Raw genomic sequence first — 20,000 nt, forward strand, 5'->3', positions numbered from 1 at the left:
TGGCGAGCAGCAGAGGGTCAGGCAGCAATGCATCAAATAAGACTGAGAGTTGCATGTGTGTGTGTGCACGTGCAAGCATGTGTGTGTGTCTGTGTCTGTGTCACATAAGCAACCACAGTTTCCCTTCTACATCATTACATTCTGGGATGTATTACTTTTATCATGGGGCCCTGACCCAACATATATCAAGGTAAAGTGCAATAAAATACAGGGATACACTGTGTTTCTGTCCACAGGCTGTTAACAGGATGAGAGAAAGTTTGGCTAGAAAAGACGGCAAACAGAGATGCGGGGCTTAATCCCAGACTCCAGCATCTAAGAGTGAATCCCCCTGATAAAACTAAACTTCTGCCAACTTCTGTCGGAGCCGTTCAAGGATGCTCGTCTCCGGTTCGCAGGATTCAATCTGCTCGGGAACTCGGCGAATCCGAGCGGAGCTGGACGGCGGCGTGAGCCGGCCTCTGAAGGGGAAGACGAAATAAAAGAAATAACAGGTAAAGAATTGAGGATGACTTTTGTTTTGAAAGTAAAAGCCATTAATGACAGCACGCTTGCATTAAATGGAGATTAAAAAGAGAAGAAAAACTTTCACTCTGCCAAAACATTTGTCCCATATATTCATCATTTCATTCATTTATTATCTGCACGGCTCATCCTGCACTCTCTATCCTCCAGCACGGATGCTGCAACCATCTCAGCTGCGAGAGGCAGGGTCCACCCTGGACCTGTCAGTCATGAGGTAGAAACTTCCAACATTCACCCTCTCATTCACTTTTCATAAAGATGAACAACTATTCACCTTTTCCACACTAGGAATTAATAAAGTATAGCTTATCTTGGAAAAAAAAACATTGTAAAACTACTGTACTATGGGGTCCTCATTAACAAAGAACTGGACTGGTCACACAACACAGATGCACTCTGCAGGAAGGGTCAGAGCAGGAGGTTCTTCCTCAGGAGACTAAGTTTGGTGTCTGACGCAGGCTCCTCAGGACCTTCTATCAGTCTATTGAAGCCAGAGAGCTCTTCTTCGCAGGCTCAACAAGCTAGTAAGGAAAGCCCGCTTGGATGTGTCAACAATTAGGACAAGGAGGAGAACCGAGGTCTGATCGCTAGTATTATTGAGTGGGTCAACCAGAACCTCCCCCTAAACAATATCTCCAAGACAGTAGAGGTGGTTGTGGACTTCCGAGGGGACAGGTACCAACTCAAGGAACTCCAGGAAAGGTCAGAGCAGGATGTTCTTCCTGAGGTTCTTTGGCATCTGACGTAGGCTCCTCAAGACCTTCCACCAGTCTATGGTAGTCTTCGGCGAGGACTGAACTTGGACCATCTTCAATTGGCGGCAACATCTCCAAGACAGTAGAGGTGGTTGTGGACTTCCGAGGAGACAGGTACCAACTCCACGTGCCAAGGAAGGGTCAGAGCGGGATGTTCTTCCTGAGGAGACTGAGGTCGTTTGGCATCTCAAGACTTTCTATGAGTCCATTGTAGCCGGCGCACTCTTCTCCATGATAGTGTGCTGGTGGCGGTGCAACAAGCGAGTAAGGAAAGCCCGCTCGGTGGTGGGACTGAACCTGGACCGTCTCAAATCGGAGGCAGTGGGGAGGGTGAAGGATGAATTCTGAGCTATTCTGGACAATCCTTCCCTGCACGACGAGCTGATGTGCAGCTCCTTCAGCCGACGGTTTGTCCCACCCCGGCGTAGAACCGAACGCTTCAGACGCTCCTTTGTGCTCACGGCCATCAGACTGAACAACAGCAGTCTGGACTACCATAACCTCACCAATTCACACGTGTCACGCCCAAACTATTTTTATCTTTGTTGGTGTCATTCCATTTGCATCCTGTTTATTTTTGTCATTGCTCTTGTCACTCTATTCTTATCCTTGATGTTGTTGTTTTGGTTGTCTACTCTCACACTTGCTGTTGTTTTTTTTTTTTCATCCTGTTATCTATTTTTATCCTTGTTGTCGTCTCTCTCCCTGCTGTCTATTTATTCATAGTTGTCTTTTGCTATCTTTTAATTGTCTCTCTATTTACATTCATACCCACATTTACTGATGATGTAATTGTTACACTGCTGTGACAAAAGAATTTCCCCTTTGAGGATCAATTAAGTATGTCTTATCTTATTTTTTGATCGATGCTTTGAGCTATGTATTGCCTTTCAACCAGGTCGGGGTGTGAAAAAACAGCCATCCTGTTGGATGAGATAAGATAAGATAAGATAAGATAAGATAAGATAAGATAAGATAAGATAAGATAAGATAAGATAAGATAAGATAAGATAAGATAAGATAAGATAGAATAAACTTTATTGATCCCCATATGGGAAATTCTTTTGTAACAGCAGTGTAACAGTTATAATGTTAAAAATAAATATGACTATAAATATAAATAGAGAGACAGTTAGAAGACAGAAAATAGCAAGACATCCACAAAAAATAGATAGCAGGGATAACAACAACAGCAACTGCATCAGGGATAAGAATGGACAACAGAATGGAAGAGCAAGGGTGAAAAATGGACAACGAGAACTAAAAGACAATATAAATAGAGTGACAATAGTGATAAATGAATAAAATAAATAGACAAAAATAGGCAGGATGTGTGTGGGATGGGATCAACAAGGGTAAGAAAGACAGCAGGTATGGCATGACATGTGAGTGGGTGAGGTAGTGAGATTGTGGTCGCACAGATGCACGTCAGACCAGTCAGAGTTGTGTGCCTTCCAGACTGCTGTTCTACAGTCTGATGGCTGTGGGCACGAAGGAACGGGTGAATCGTTCGGTTTTGCACCGGGGTGGGATGGACCGTTGGCTGAAGGAGCTGCACATCAGCCACAGCTCATCGTGCAGGGAAGGATTGTCCAGGATAGCTCCCAGTTCGTCCTTCACCCTCCCCACTGCCACCGATTTTAGATGGCCCAGGGTCCCACCACCGCATGGGCTTTCCTCACTAGCTTGTTGAGCCTTTTGAACTCACCAGTCCTGGCACCGCCATCAGCGCACCATACCAAAGAAGAGTGCACTGGCTGCCATGGACTGGTAGAAGGTCTTGAGATACCAAGGAGGTGGACTTCCGGAAGAAACAGAGGAGACAGGTACCAACTCCAGGTACTCCAGGAAAGGTCAGAGCAGGATGTTCTTCCTGAGGTTCTTTGGTGTCTGACGTCGGCTCCTCAAAACCTTCTACCAGTCTATGGTAGCCAGCGCACTCTTCTTTGGTATGGTGTGCTGGTGGCGGTGCCAGGACTGGTGAGGTCAACAGGATCAACAAGCTCGTGAGGAAAGCCCATCTATGGCGAGAACTGAACTTGAACCATTTTCAGATGGTGGCAACATCTCCAAGACAGTAGAGGTGGTTGTGGACTTCCGAGGAGACAGGTACCAACTCCAGGTACCAAGGAAGTCAGAGCAGGACGACCTCAGTCACCTCAGGAAGAACATCCTGCCCTGACCATTCCTTGGTACCTGGAGTTGGTACCTGTCTCCTCGGAAGTCCACAACTACCTCTATTGTCTTGGATATGTTGAGTAGGAGGTGATTCTGGTTGACTCACTCAAGAAAACTAGCGATCAGACCTCTGTTCTTCTTGTCGTCATCGTTGACGCATCCAACAATGACAGAGTCATCGGATAGCCTCTGGAGGTGGCAGGAACCGGAGTTGTACTAGACGTGGGAGGATCAATAAAGTATGTCTTACCTTATCTTGTTATTTGCAGACATCCAACCATTCACCCTCACATTCACATGTCAGGACAATTGATTGTTTCAAATTAACCTCCTGAATGTTTTGACGTGTGAATGAGAGTGGGAATGGTTGTATGACCACAGCTAAACTGATGAAGTCGGTTTCGGACAATCAAGGTAAAAACAAATAGATTGAAAAACAGTTTAGACCTCAAAGCGGTCATAGCACTAAATTCGACACAACCCTGAACACTTGACCCTCACATAAAGCGCACTTTTCACTTCTTTACTTTTTTCTTTCTCCATATTTATCTATTTAGTCTCTAGTTAGTATTTGTATGTTTTTTTATATTTTTGGTCTTATGATTTTTCTCTCTTATACCATAACCCAGAGATGCTGCTATCATTGTACTGTTATGCTGTGTCCTGCTTTTTCAGGTTGTTTTTGATTCCACTGACCCTGAGAGCTGCTATCTCCAAATTTCATCGCACTTTGTGTAATGACAATAAAAGTCTTCAATCCTTGAACCCTTGAATTGGCTATGGATGCTAAATGATTGAATGAATACATATTATTGTAAATCAAGCAAGCCTATCTGTACCCAGGAAGACAGGAGGAGAACATCAGGGATCAGGGAATCAGGGACCTTGTCGCTGTGAGGCGGAAGAGGTAACCACTGCGCCACTATGGTGCCTTTTCTTCAAACCATAGCTAATATTATGTAAGCCGGTATTGTGCTAACAATTGAAGCCAGTCTGCGATGGCAAAGTTCTGTCTCGCAGAGGAGGCTCCCATCCTCCGTCAGAAACCTGCCCTTCCTGAACGGGTCATTTGTAGCACCGCGCCTGCAGAAAATTGCAATGCCACGGCCATTCAGTCGCCGAAAAATGGGTGTCTGTTGTTGCGAAGCCCCCGATTTCAAATGCCTCTCTCGCGCAGCAACCCACGGGAGCTGGCAGCCGGCCCGAACGCACGGCCTTCCCCTTTATCGTACCCACCCATGTCTTATGCCCGATGCGTTTCATCTGCTTTATATAATTCCCTGCAGCCGATGACTGAGAATTAGAGGGGAACTGGAGCGAAAAGCGAACAAAAATGATTATTGGATGAAAATCCCCTCAATCCATTTAAGCGGCATAGTAAGAGTTCCCTCGGGGCTGCAGAGCTGTCAGAGACGGACAAAAGGTGGATGCTGGTGAAACGGTCAGCGGGGGGAGTAGAACTGCTATTCTGGAGACTCGCGAGCGCCGACTAATTTGTCCACTAATGACACGCGACAAATCGCGTCCGTGTGCACGCACTGACACGCCTGCAGAACTCTCTGTGTTTACATAACACGTGCAAGTATGGGAGCGGTGAATTGTGACATGTTTACATAGTCCTCCATGCATACGATGTTCACAAGTGGGTTTTGGTCTGTTTCGGCCGCCTCTCTTTGCATCTTTTTGGAAACCCGTGATCGATTTCATTTATCTGAGAGGGTGGATTCGATCGTCACGCGTGCAGAGGCCACAGAATAATTCACGTGTGAAGGTGAGAAATCGCCACACGACCGGAATCAGCCCCTCTGCCATCATCGGATCAAACTGTTTTTTTTTTATTTGCACTTACCCATCTCTACTAACCACTATTATCCGCGCAATATTTATATTAACTTTATACATCTTCTCATTATCATTTCTTTTTTACAACCCACATCCCCTATTCTAAACCCGCTATTTCTTCTGCTTCTCTCTTTGTTTATATTGTACACAGTCTTGTTCAGTTGTATCAGTATACGTACATGCATATTTTTTCCATTATTACTATTTGCACACTTTCGATCCTGTAATTCTGCTATGACAATAGCATCTTATCCTGTCTTATCTTGTCTTGTCTTGTCTTGTCTTGTCTTATAAGATAAGATAAGATAAGATAAGATAAGATCTTAAAAACGAATGCACTCGATTTCCGTGGACTCGTGAACGACTGAGCGGTTCCCAAAGTCAAACGGGTTGTAAAAATGATGATTCCATATTTGAGTGCCTGAATGCATATTCATCTGACTGTTCCAGAGGATATATGGGTCACTAAATGTGAGTGAGTTTTTTTTCTCTTTGCATACGATGCAGCTCTGGGCTGGGACGATAACGCCATTGTGGCGCAGCGGGCGGCAGTCCTGAGACAAATGTGTCCATCGATGTGTGTGTGTGTGTGTGTGACTGTTATTTAGTCGAAAGCCATTTCAGAGAGAAACGATCAACACACGAAGACCGTATTTTACATTTACCTTTTCCTCTGCTGTCTCCCTGCAGGTCAGCGTGACATTGCACTTTTTCTGAAAATGTTTCTGAAAATGTGTCTTTCTCTTTAACGTCATTCATTTTAACTCTCACAAAAAGCCATGCGAACCGTATTGATATCATAACTTGGGATCATAGCGGTTGAATATTAGCAGCTGTCTGTAGTCCTGTTGTCTTATTTCAGCTGTAAACCTAAAATATTCAACATGAGCCCTTCCTCATCACTGCATGGAGGTCCGAGGTTGGCTTCTTCACTTTAAGATGTTTCACCCCTCATCCGAGAAGCTTTCTCAGTTCTAATGACCTATGGGGTTTTTTTGGACTATAACTACCAGGGTTTTGTGTAGGTCTAGGTCAGGGGTCGGGAATCTTTTTGACTGGGAGAGCCATAGAAGGCAAATATATATAGATATATTTCATCGAGAGCCACATAGTATTTTTAACGTATAATAAATTAGATATGTCTATTTTTTCAAAGTGCCTCTTTATATTTGATTGTTTCATCGATGCAATTTTATCATGGTATATTAATCATACCGCAGATCCAAATGCAAATTCCTCTGTCCAGGCAGCTTGGAAATGCACGGTAATCGTCGTCTTTTTTTCTTTTCATCATGATTTCCGTTACGAGGGTTGACGTGGATATGCTAGTTGGCTATCTGATAAAATTAATTTCTTCACCTTTACAATGACCCGCGCATGCTCGGAAGCCAATGGTTCCCGACCTGACCAAACTAATTTCTGTTTCCTTTAAAATGACACAGTATTATGAGGATATATCACAAGTATTTTAAAATCAGTTCCAAACTGTTTTTTTCTTTTTCAACTCAAAATTGTCTGGGAGCCATTTGCTGTCACCGGAAAAGCCATATATGGCTTGCGAGCCATAGGTTCCCGACCGCTGGTCTAGGTTATAGTGGCTTGTTGTGTAAATGACACAGGTGATCTGCAGACACTAGATGTAAGGGTTTTTTTTATACTAATGGGATGTCGTTCATTGGAAAAAAAGAGCAACTTAGTGGGATTACCTGGATGGAATGTGAACATGTAAAGCTAAACAAATGAGTGAAACCAATTGGATCACACGAACTGAGGCTCATGTGGATGTTACCGGGTGCTGGTTCTGGTGGTTATTAGCATAACAACCCCCCTTACACCTAGTTTTTGCGGGTCAACTCTTCCATTTACACAACAAGCCACCATAACCTAGACCCGGCCAAAACACTGGCAGTTATATTCGGAAACTCCCCGCGGGTGATTAGAACTGAAGAAGCCTCTCGGATAAAGGCTGAAACATCTTCAAGTGAAGAGATTCAAGTCCGGTTGCCGCGACAAGAAGATTTCGCCAAGAATGTCACAGTGCCTCCACCTGCAACTACACTGTAACCGCCACCTATTCACACACATCACAATGTGGAAAACTGCCTCCACACGGACTCACGGTCTCCAGGACTGGCAATCTGCTGGAGGACCCTCCGCTGCGGCGCCTGGATGAACCGGGGCTTAGATCAACCGCGCTGCTTGTTAGTTCCTAATCCAGTTCTCCGAGTGTGATTGTTTCACTCGTACAACCGTCCAATTCTCACAGGCAGGTGAAGGCAAATCTGAATTCACGATCAAAAAAGGCTGTTTCACACCCAGTACTAGCCTTGGTATCCTTTGTTGGAAGCCTCCTATGATGGTGATTGGATGGTTTCTGGGAGGATCTTTAACGTGCTGCAGGCTTTCTTCATGTCAGCGCTGACTTTATTCACTGTCCCGGTGCCACATATTGTATTTTACTGTCTTACCGTGTTTTCATCCCATTCTCACGAACAATAAATCATCTCCTTTTGGCACACTTATCAGTCCCGAGCTGCTTCGGGTTGGCAAAGTATGTCCGACAGGCCTTTTAAGTCCTTCCAGCGGTGCATTCCACACCGTTACATTTGGTTTTGTTGTTGCAATAAATAAAATCAATGAACCAACTCCATTATTTTTATGACTGTACTACAACCTGGTTTTAATTTCACTTGACTTCACCTCATGTTCTCCCTCCTCTGAGACAACTAATAGAAATTATACAGCTCAAAGTCATTTACTTACACACATTGTGTCACAGGTCCAAATAATATCCATGTCCGACTCTCATTCACACGTAAAATAAAGACAGGCAGGCATTCAGTCTTTTATTCACACTTCAAATGAAATCGTTCACTCCCTTATAGTTGAAACTTCTTGGACGTGTTTTTCTTCACTTGAAGACGTTTCACCTCTCAACCAGAGAGGCTTCTTTGCTTCTAAAGGCATGCGGGGAGTTTCCGACTATAACTGTCATTAGAAGTGAAGGAGCCTCTCGGACGAGGGCTGAAATGTCTTCAAGTGAAGAAATTCAAGTCCAGTTGCCACGACAAGAGGTATCGACAAGAATTCACCATGACCCTTTCACATGTAAAGGTAACAATAGAAATGTAACTAAATGCAACCAAATGTAATGTAAAATAAATGTAACTACTCCTTAATGTTAAATAACTCTGAATTTGTTACTCATTCAAATCCAAAATGTTACATATGTATTTGTATAGATGTAAAAAAAAAAGGTTTTTAACTTGTTGCTCTGTTACAAAACTAGCTTTCACTGCCACAGTGTTTTTGGATGCAGCTTTCGTGAACACATTCTGCTGCCATCGGACTTTGGCTTTTAATTCTTGGACAATATGTTGTTTTTCCGATAAATTTGCGATACTTAGCTCCATGTTTGGTGTCAAAATGCAGGCCTAGGTTGTACTCTTTGACAACCGACTCTACCTCATAACACAAAAGACATACAGCTTTTTCTCCTTGAAGCACAAACATGTATTCACCTTCACATTTTTCTTGAAACAGCCTTCCATCTGCATCAACTTTTCTCTTCCTGGACATTTATGGATTATTTATATTTCTCAATTCCACTTGTTGAAAATTGCATCGATGTGGATACACTGCAATCTAATGGCAGGATGCTAATGTGGGAAACGTAGTTCATGAGCAATGCACGCATGTGATGTATTTATTTTAAGACAATCAGACCACATAAAATGACATGACGGGCCACGTTTGAGTTTGACACGTGATCTAGCAATGTTTACAACCGTTCATTCATTCATACATCATATAAAACCATTCCCTCGCTCATTCACGTCATATGGAGATAAACATTCACCCTTTCATTCATGTCATATAAACATACAACCATTAATTCCCACATTCACATCATACAAAACCATTCAGCCTCTCATTCATACATCCGAAGAACGCCACAGTTTTATATGATGCGTGAATGAATACCATATTCAAGAAAGGTTAGAGCCGCCTGTTCTTTCTCAAGAGACTCGGGTCTTTCAACGTCTGAAGAGCCATGCTGCAGATGTTTTATCACACGGAGGTGTCTGGCGTCATCCTCTACGCTTTAGTGTGCTGGGCTAACAGACTCAATAAGCTCTGGGAGTTGAACTGTACTTGTTAGTGGAGGCGTCTGAGAGGAGGATGCTGGAGAAGCTGCTCAGTATGAGGGACAATAACTCTCACCCCTTGCATGCTGGACCGAAGTCCTACCAGGGCTGCAGACTGAGACCACCGAGGAGCACCACGGAACGCCACAGAAGGTCTTTCTTACCTGTGACCATCAAACTATACAAGTCCTCCCCTTTCTGTAAGAAGGAAACCCGACAGCAAGAAAATCAACATCACGTTTCGAGTGATTGTATGTAATGTTGAAGTCTTCCGGCAAAAGAATTTCCTTTGGGATTAATAAAGATCTATTCTATTCTACAGAACAGAGGAACTCCCCACAGAAAGGCCCCCTGTGGGAATCCAGCCAGGGACCTTCTTGCTGTGAGGAGGAAACACAAACCACTGCATTACTGTGATGCCCTATTTAAGTCATATCTAATGTTTTTTCATAATTTCCCCAGTAGACACATAAGGTTGCATATATGTTGTATGTAATGCACATATAGTTGTGTGTGTGTGTGTGTGTGCGCGCACCCGTTGTTTATCTCCACCACACACCTCAGCCTCACACAGACCAATGTCCTTCGCTCATGCAAAAATGGGTTAGCTGACACAGCAGTTACCATGGAAACCCAGTTCTTTCTTTCTCTCTTTCTTTTTTTTTTTTTTGAGAAGTAGTTAGAGAATGTGAGTGCGGCGGATGATAACAGGGCGCGCAAACAGTCACACCTGAAGTATAACGGCTTGTGCTGCACGTTGCAAATTTTATTTTTGATTACTAAGGATTTGAGAAAAGTTCTGGTCGGTCACAGTTTTGCAAAGAGGGTAAAAAGAACAGTGGTAGTATTATTGATGATAACAAAAATGAGACCGGTCGTAATGTAACTTTCCGTATCAGGTGACGTACGGTGAAGTTCATGGCTGGCGAGGCACTGGATTCTGCAAGAAGAGTCCCCAGAATCATGAGCGCCCCCTACCATGAGGCAGGAGAACTGTGTGCCTCACTTAGTGGCTCTTCGCAGTGGTTTTATGATTGCTCAGCACAAGAAATAGTGACACACATACATTTGTTGACAAAAAAAACATTGTACATTGGAAATGTAGTTCATAAAGCAAAAGTGTTTAAACATTTTAATCATGACAGCAGTGCGGTCTTAGCGTGGAGCACGCCAGCTGTCGGCCGTCATTGTGCAACCTACGTTGAGGCTCAGCAGTCCGCAGCCTCGCCGCACGTCTCTTCTCAGTATTTAAACAGTAAATCTGGAAAATCCTGCCATTTCGAATAAAAACAATCTTAAACAGGTGAAGTTAAATGAAAAACACCTTTACAGTCAAAATCACTGATAAATATAACCATTTGATTCTTTTTTTTTCATTTGACATTTTTTTCTTTCCAAGATTGGCAAGTGAGGCACAGCCGCTCCTGCCTCCCCTGACTGCACGTCACTGTTCCATATCCTAGAAGATAACTCGGCAAACATGGAACCCGGGCAAAAAAAAAAAAAAACGCTCTACTTTCAAGCATCTGCATTGGTTTCATCCGTGAATGTGTGATACGTGTTGATACACATCTCCCCGCTCGCACAGCTCAGGCATCGTATGCATAAAGCATGAGGAAGTTTGTTTTTGATGATGGTCTAACTTCATTATGCCGAGCGATAAATTAGGCCTCTGCTGGCTTCGGTCTCCTCTGAACAAGACGCTCGGGTATTAAAACGAGACAGCCGGTGTGTGGCAACTGCTCATACCTACCCGGGATTTCAAACTTTTCCTCTGGTTTGAGGACGTGAGCGGAGAAACAACACGGTTGCCGGAAGATTATACACTTCACAGAAATACACACAATTCCGGCGCGGCCCACGTACGACACACAAAAACAGATAATCTGCAGAAATACGGCTCTGGAGGACGTCTCCTCCCGCAGCTGTTGTTCCACGCGTCCTCTTTTTCCGCACCAAATGTATCGAATCGCGTCGGACCCATCTATTATTTACATCGTGTACCGATTTGCTTTTTACAACAACGGTATTTGCCCACTGCATCGCGGCGGCGTGTTTAATCCAGTAGCATCTTGCGTTGCGTTTCCTTATCTTACGATCCTTCATCGCATCATATCTAATCTGCTGTAATCTTGCACCACACCTCATGTCCCCGCTCCACCTCAAATCTGTTTTTCTGTTACACCGTCCATTACATTAAATACGGGTTTTGCATGTGTTTTTTTTTTTTTTTTTGCCAGACAGCCATCACTCCATCAGTAGAGCTCGTCATTCGTCTTGTTTATCCGCTCCTCATCCCCTCTTTATCCCCTCGTCTCATCTAATCTCCCCTCCTCTCATCCTCTTTTTCAGTCAGGAAGCCCTTGGCTCGACATCAGTGAGCCCCCAAAAGAGGAGGGGGGAGAGAATGAGTGACAGTCAAAGAAAAGCAAGAATATAGGGAAAAGAAAAAAAAAAGGGGTAGAGATGGAGAAGGTGAGCGAAGGAGAGTGACCGAGAGGAGGATGAAGAATCGGGAATCCGGGACTCGGAGGAACAGGGGGGGAAGACAGAGAGCTAGAGAGAGGGAGCAAGTAATTACAGGACGCCCTGTGTTTTCAAAGATCCGCTTTTATCTAACCCTTCCTGTGGCTGAGAAAACGAGAGGCGGCGGAGAGGAAGGGGGGGAAGCAGGAGGAGGGGGAGGAGGAAGAGACGCAGACTGAAGTCCAGGCTTTAGTCAAACCCAGACTACATGCACACGGAATCCACTTCACACACAAACATGAAAACTAATTTATAGCCTCTGTTTTCAAAAGGTATTCTGTTCTGTGTGTGTGTGTGTGTGTGTGTGTGTTCCAGGCTGGTACCTGCTTTGAGAGACAACTTGACTTGGTTTTGGTCAAAAATTCAATTTGGGTTTCAGTGGAGGTTATAGAATAAATAATTCAAATGATGAAAATAATAACACATGTATTTTCATCAAAGTGCAGGACAAAGAAGATATAGAGACAAGATAAAATAAAACATTCATACATTCAATCATTTGTTGGTGGCATGGTGGAGTTGGAGGCTCCCTAGTAACCTACTGATTTAACTGAAATTGTTTCTTTTATTGTTGTTGTTGTTTTTTTTTATTTCAATTTCACTTCACTTTGTTTATTTTTATTCTACGAAGTCATGTTGAAAGTTGCGCACACGGTGGACAGGAGAGGCACGGACGGGTCAATGCTCGTTGAATGGAAAGAAAGGGGAAATATCCCTGACTTTTTTGACATGCATATTATTGAAATTCACGTTTTGCAGTGTTAATTAAGGAATATCAAAAATGTACTTTTGGCTTCTTCTTTCTGAGCCGCTCCTTTTTTTTCTGGTGTAGTTCAATCCCCGACCACTAGATGGCGCAAATGAGTCACAGCCTTCGGCGCGACCCCGTCCCGGTGCGGAGCGCACCTGAACCACCTTCATGCGTTCCGGGGCGGAGGAAGGTTCTCACTTCTTTTTTTTTTTTTTCTTATAAAGGAGGAGCGTGCAGACATACCGACATGCTCCCGAGTGCGGAGGCTGGGACACAAGCTGCATGGAGCGGATCCCTCCGGACAGCCGAGTCTCTGGGCGATGCTTGTCCGACCCCGCAGCAGAGGCTGAGCCCCCGCTGACCCGGAAGCACCGCCAGCTGTGACCCCTGCGGTGCAACACCTGCGGATCCCGCGTCCCCCGCGTCCACCGATCCCAGGGCTGCAGGTAAGACTCCCGTGCGGGGCTGTGCTCTGGAATGCAGGCACACACTGCTGCAACACCTCGGGGAAATCCTCAGCAGAACTTTGAAAACACCCACTTCACGGCACAAAATACACCGGTTTGGTGTCGGTGAACTTATTGATGAAGCGGCTCAGAAAAAAAAAAAAAATCTTTAAATGCCTTATTTCAGCGGTTGAAATCTTGCAAAAAAGTTTCCATAGCAACGCATCACTGTTATTCCTTTTATTAATGTCCGTGGATGTCATCTTCAGTTTAGGCTTTCAGAACAGACGTGTTCAGCAATTAGTAACGCGGGTATACACACACAGGATGTGCATGCTGGTGCAAAGGTTTTTCGCCCAAAGGTTGGAGTGGTTTCCTCACCTGGCCGCTTTCTGAGGTGAACGCCGACTTCTCCTGCGGTCGATGAGATCATTATTTGGTCGATCTTTGTGTCACTTCACATTATAGGGCCTGCGTTACACTTGCGACCCAACACACACACTCACACACACACACACACACAAACACGCACCTTCTCTGTATGCATAATTGTTTTCTCGGTGCCGCCTGGCTGTCCCGGGCCCCGGGGCCCCCGGGGGGAAATCCTGCCCGCAGACAGACAGCTCGTCCCGGCTGGGGACAAGCCAGGTCCTGCTGAGCCTCTGAAGTCTGCTGGCTGACTTTGAACTGCAGCTGCTGAAGGTGGAAATCAATCCGTCTTTGCCCCCCACCCCGGCCGCCTCCGTATCTCGCGCTCCCTCCGCAGCCCCCCGAGCAGGCCCGGCTCTGGAAGGCCTTTCATGTTCACAGGTAGAAAGGCTGAGGAAACACAGAGAGGAGACAAGGTGTAGTGGGCGGGGACGCCACTGATCTTCAAAAGAAGTTAATACGGTTTTAGAGGTTAAAAGGAACGGCAGGGAAAAAAGCAACTTACTGACTGCCTTTATTATCCGCGAACCCAATCTGATGGATTAATCGTTTGCCGCCGCGTGTCGCGAAATTTACATAGCTTCTGTGCACGGGCTGGGCTCTTTAGACGGCGTTGCTGTTTGCGTGAGCTATGGCGATGATTTATGTGGGATGTCTGATTCGGATCCGGGGAACGTGCCCGTGAAGAAATGAGTCCCGCTCAGGGCGGGCGCCTTTCAAACAAACGCGATCTCAGGCCAGCGTAGCCATGACATACAATTATAATAATATATAATCATACTGACATAGTCTGACCCCCATTCGGTCACAATATGTGATCGATTTACTTTGGCGGCTCCAGAACTAAATGCACGCTACTAACCCTGGTTCAGCGGGACATTTTACAATTGATCCTCAATTTTTTTTTACCTTTCTATTTATTTATTTATTCGTTAATTCAATTCAAAAGGAGATATTTTTTTTATTTTATTAAACATAAAATCTATGTATTCATTTTTTCAAACACATACAAAGTACACCATTGTATCTATATACCGCAAGACAATTTAATTCTTAATTTTTTCTCTTTTTTTTTCATCAAGTGTCGTGTGTGTGTGTGTGTGTGTGTGTGTGTGTGTGTGCATATATCATAAGATAAACTTTATTGATCACCACAGTGGGAATTCTTGTCACAGCAGTCTAACAGTTATACTGTCCATAAATATAAATATAAATATAAATATAAATATAAATATAAATATAAATATAAATATAAATATAAATATAAATATAAATAGAAGGACAACTAGAGTACAAGTAGACAATTAGGAGATAGCAAAAACATCCATAAATAATTAGACAGCAGAGAGAACAATAACAACAGCACAAAGAATGTTCCAATCAACAGATCGGAAAAAAAAAACAAAACAGCAAGGGTGAAACAATAGACAACCAAACCGACAACAAGGATAGGAACATTTAGTGACAATTGCAATGACAAAAACAAACCAAAATAAGCAGGATGCAAATGCGCTGAGACCAACAAGGATAAAAACAGAGAACAGAGTAAGGGAATGGACATATACACATACACATACAAACACCTATGCATATTTGTATGCATATGCACAAACACATGTGCATGTACATATACATACGTCTATGCTTATGCACATACATATGCAAAGACATATGCGTGTAAATATAGTGTTTATGCTGTTGCACTACGCAACAACCTGCACAGATCCATGGTTAGCCAGCAGGAGTCAGCTTGTGCAAGTAAATGACCCAACGTGATTGGATGGAAGTAAGAGGTCATTAAGTTGCCGATGATCTCGATATGTTTCAGCCATAACAAATGTTTAATTTTTTTTTTTCTCCTCCCTTCATACTGCTGCACAACCGGTTAAAAGAGCAGAGCTTGAGGGGTTTCCAGGAGGTCCACAATAAAATCAGAAGTAGCTGCATTTTATTATATTTCAATTTACTCACCATAACCCTGGCAAAGCTACATCAGGCGAAAATGTTTTTCTAATCATAGGTTTGACTCTCGACAAAAGAGATTCTAAATCAACCGTTGAAGCCCCTCCGTGCAGGGGGGCCGTGATGTGGCCTCGTCTGTTCTGTAATCAATGCGGCCGTTGAGGCTCCTCTCCACAGGGGGAACAGAGATTTCACAGAGCAACACGTGCTGCTGTCAGAAACCATCAACTAACAACTGAACCACTATGTGATGTCATCAGCAAGATGTAAAATGTTGAAACAAAATTGGAAAAAGTACAGTGAATTCCAGGATATGAGTCGCTACTTTTTTCACACGCTTTGAGAACCGCAGCTTTTACAGCAATGTGGCAAATTGATGGATTTTTATAGGCTGATCACCGTAGCTTCCTTCTGCCAACACCGTCACAGTGGACAAATGAGTCTGGTTCGGCAAACCCACTCGCATGTACGATAAACCATTTTGCGCTTTTTGCACACACCTCTATCATGAAAAAGAGGCGTAGAAATACATTTGAAGCAAGTTTCAACTGAAAGTGATCAGTCTGGCTGTCAACGAAGGAAATAGAACTGTGGCACATAAGTTCGGCATCGGTTCTGAAAAAAAGCATTTCCGTTATGTACCGCTACTTGTAGATGTGCAAAAGTTTGCAGAAAAATCTTTCCTATTACATCTTGCTGCGGCTCTTAGAAAATTGCAGTTTATTTATGCACAATTTCTTTTTTTTTTTTTTTTATTAGTAGGTGTGGCCTATATAAAGATGCAAAGTCTGGAATTTACGGTAATCCTGCGTGGTTTATATACCGCCATCTCGGATTTTTTTTTTTGCTCTCATTTGAAAGATGGCAGCGTAATTCAGAAAGATATGTTGTGCCTTGCAATAAATCTGACACCTAAACAGAGATGAATGACAGGAGGACGGGGACGGGACGGGAGTTTGTCGTTGAGTTGGCCATTGCATGATACGCCTGATACTCAAAGGGCAAGCTTCGACTTGCACCCCAATATAAACACATTTAGAACAAAAGAACCAATGTAACGCTGGAGAAAGATTCGATGCATTGAGCCGGACATGCGAGGCTCGCTGCTCGAGTATTCATCTTGTACTGCGATTGCAGCATTACCACGTACATTTGCCTCCAGCAAAACATAGGCCAGCATCTCTCGCTGGACTCCAGACCTGTGCGTTTCAAGCAACCTGAGCGACGTTACCAGCTAAAATAATGAAACGCTTTTCAGAAATTACAGAGCCTTTCTGTTCTGTGCAGTCCGACGTGAAACAAACATTCGGTCGATAAACTGCCGGCCGCCGCGACCGATCGGAGCGTAGGTTTTTGCACCAAAAGCAAGCGAAAGCCGAGACCACCTGAGAACCTGTGGTGGAAATACAGCTGTTGCTGATTTTGAATAATCTTGCTGACAGATGGACGATCTGAGCGCGGACCTGGAAGTTTGTTACTTCGCTCCATGAATTACGTATGTCCAGCTCGTCTGCAGGCAATCGGTGCAGTCATTGTTGAGTGAACCTGCAAACACACACACACACACAGGTGGGGAAAATATTTAATATGACACACACTTGGTGCAGGGATGCACGGAAAAGGAGAATTGATTAGAGCAAGATGAATTCTCGAGGCTAGTTTGTGTGACAAATTCATGTTGTTTTTTTTTTTTTTTTCACCGACTCCTCGCTGGATTGTTTAATCTACGCAAGCATACCGAATACAAATAGAAGCAGGGTGTAAAATGTTTTCACTGCGCGGGCTCTGGCATCGGTGTGAGAAGAAATAAGGACTACAAATGAATTCCTGGATGCAGATTAGTCGCCCCTCCTCCAGCGAGCGCAGAATAAACAGAAACAGAGACAAGAGAGATGTCCTGCCCCGGCACAGCGGAACACCACCGAAGACGGGGGGGTGGGGAGGCGGGAGGGCGGGGCAAGGTATCAGGAAGAGGAGACGATGAAAGACAGATCACCGGCAGGCAAAGAATCAAAGAGTGCACTGACTGATTGGAGGTGAGATAGGTGTGTGCTGCAGACGTCCGTGTGTGTGTGTGTGTGTGTGTGAGTGAGTGTGAGAGACTCCTTTTCATCTGCTCTGAGGGTTTGTTTTTCCTGCGCTCCAAGTGGGAAGCTGACACTAAGTCTGTAATTAAAGCAATCGCAAATGGAGAGAGAAAAAAATAAACACGCAAGCAGACACACACACACACACACACACACACACACACACACATGCACACACTTACACATGTGGCTTTACACCTTTAAAAAGTCAACTTTATTGTCAATACTGTCATACGTTAGCGATGTTAGCATTATTCTAACATCCCCGGTGCAAAAATACAAATAATTATAAACGATTTTTGTCGCAGAGAACAACAAACAAGGACAAGTTATGCTTAGGTAGATATTGCACGGTTATATTTTGACAGGCGTGCTACGCTGCAGTCGCAGAAAAAAGTGATAGCAGTGTGAAAGTGCAGTTGCATCAACAGTTTTAAAGTGCGTTTTTCATTGAAGTGAATGAGTAAGTGAGTCCATGAAACACATCTTATGGCGGGTACCCTTGCATCGGTTTCTCACAATTTGGTATTTTAAGCTCAGCATAGTAGCGGACCAGATGTTTGCGTGCGCCCCTCTGCAGATGAACTTCACACTAGTTTATTTTCCACAACCTGTAGATATGTGTCACACTCTGCGTTTACATCTAAGAGCTTCTGATAGCAGAGCCATGAAGGCCAAACGGTGCAGCGCTGCTAACAAACTCAACTGAAAGATAAAGGATGCAAGCAGTTGTGCGAGTGTTTCCGCCCGTATTGGCGAAATTCAAAAATAGCCGTTAACATATCTGCGCGTTTTAATAGCATGACGCCGGGATGAAGGTGCAAGTGGTTGGTCTAATTTGAGTGACAGGTGCGGTGCCACCCCTGTATTTACTCCCCCGGCTGCCTCGAACACGCCGGCAGCGCATTCCTCATCCTCAGTCAGGAAGAAATAGACAGCCATAAGTGCCCCTCACTTAGGATCACTTAAAGTGGATTGGTCAAATGATAAGAAAAACAACAGTGTGATTGGGCATTTTATTGAAAGTGAGCTAAATGGAGACGGTCACGCCCACTCCGGCGCTAATAATGTGGTGTTACCTGGCTGTTTTACCTCTTTGATTTGAAGTAATCGGAGGAGGGGTTTCCTTGCCGAGGCCATTGTCGGAGTTCTTGATGACGGAGTTGGAGTTCAGGGAAAGGAAGCCGGGAAACGGCTGGTCTTCACGCTTAAGGTGACGACACGAGGGAATAAATATCGACGTTTTTATTTCAAGTATTTTCTTGTCTTTGCAGAGATTCTCTATTTTTGCAGCCTCTTTAGCTTCCCTCCCTCTCGTCATTAGTGCCGTCTTCATCTCTGTTTTTCATTTAGTCTCGTTTGATTGCTCGTCTTCGCCAGCGAAGGAAATCTAATATGGAAAGCATTTCGGGGCCACAGGAAGACAATTTACTGTGCCTCATTAGAGCGAACGCACAAATAGAAAACTAAACCGACTCCCAAAAATGTATACAGCGCAAATCATCTAATCCATTAAAAAAAAAAAAAAAAGGTCTTTCTCCGCAGGGAGCGCAATGTCATCACGTTGAAGCCGGATTGCTTCATCGCGTCTTTATGGACGGCGAAATGCAGCAATTGTGTGTTTTTGTTTGCGTTCACTGTCATTAGCATTAGCGATGCACATTAAGCATTAGCGACGAACATTTTGTTTCATTTGTAACTCAGCTCTGTCAGTGTGACACCTTTAAAGCAGGAAGCTGCAGATATGCAAATATGTCAGAAACATATCTAGGTCTAAAGTACAGCTCAGGAAACGGCAACTGACAGCAGTCGGTATCGTGCGTGGATCGATTCACAGGACGTAACAATGTCCGTGTGTGTGTTTTGCTTACTCAGAGGATTTCATTGAATTATTTGAAATGTTTTTATATCACCGGCGACAGCACATGCGTGTTTTTTTATTTGTTCTGTGCCTTTTGTGTTACACAATGACACCGCGGGATACGGAATAAATGCAGAATTGCAAACAATCATCAAAACAGTTACTGATATTGACTTCCTTCTCGCTTCGGTGAAAGGCCAATTAGTGGGCAGGAGCGCCCGGCCAAAGAGCGAGGCATTTCCAACTCCAGAGTTTGCGGTCTCATCGTTAAAATTTAGGAAAACAGTTCAATTGACAACAGCGCGTGATTTTCCGCTGCTTGTGTCCCCGTTCGAACCTCGCATTTCGGGAAAACATCATTATCGTCGATATTATTTTCTTCCTGTGCAACACAGATCCACATTACAACAGACTTGCCATCCAATAACGAAGGAAATCCATCAAACGCGCAATCTCATGATCGTGTTCGGCGCCTTATATGGGCTGGCTC

The 20,000-nt window shown here is 44.1% G+C and overlaps 1 protein-coding gene across 1 annotated transcript in view; it reads left to right on the forward strand.

The window, feature by feature from the left end:
- Nucleotides 1–12,923: 12,923 nt before the first annotated feature.
- The window catches only part of edar (ectodysplasin A receptor), a 30,034-nt gene continuing 22,957 nt past the window's right edge, over nucleotides 12,924–20,000 (forward strand). Inside the window, exon 1 of the mRNA XM_086144628.1 lies at nucleotides 12,924–13,171. The gene's annotated coding sequence lies outside the window, so the exon portion shown is untranslated. The remainder of the gene's footprint in view (nucleotides 13,172–20,000) is intronic.

This window comes from Fistularia commersonii, chromosome 4, assembly GCF_037954325.1.
Source record: "Fistularia commersonii isolate RoL2024-O1a breed Wild chromosome 4, RoL_Fcom_v1.0, whole genome shotgun sequence".
Taxonomy (NCBI): domain Eukaryota; kingdom Metazoa; phylum Chordata; class Actinopteri; order Syngnathiformes; family Fistulariidae; genus Fistularia; species Fistularia commersonii.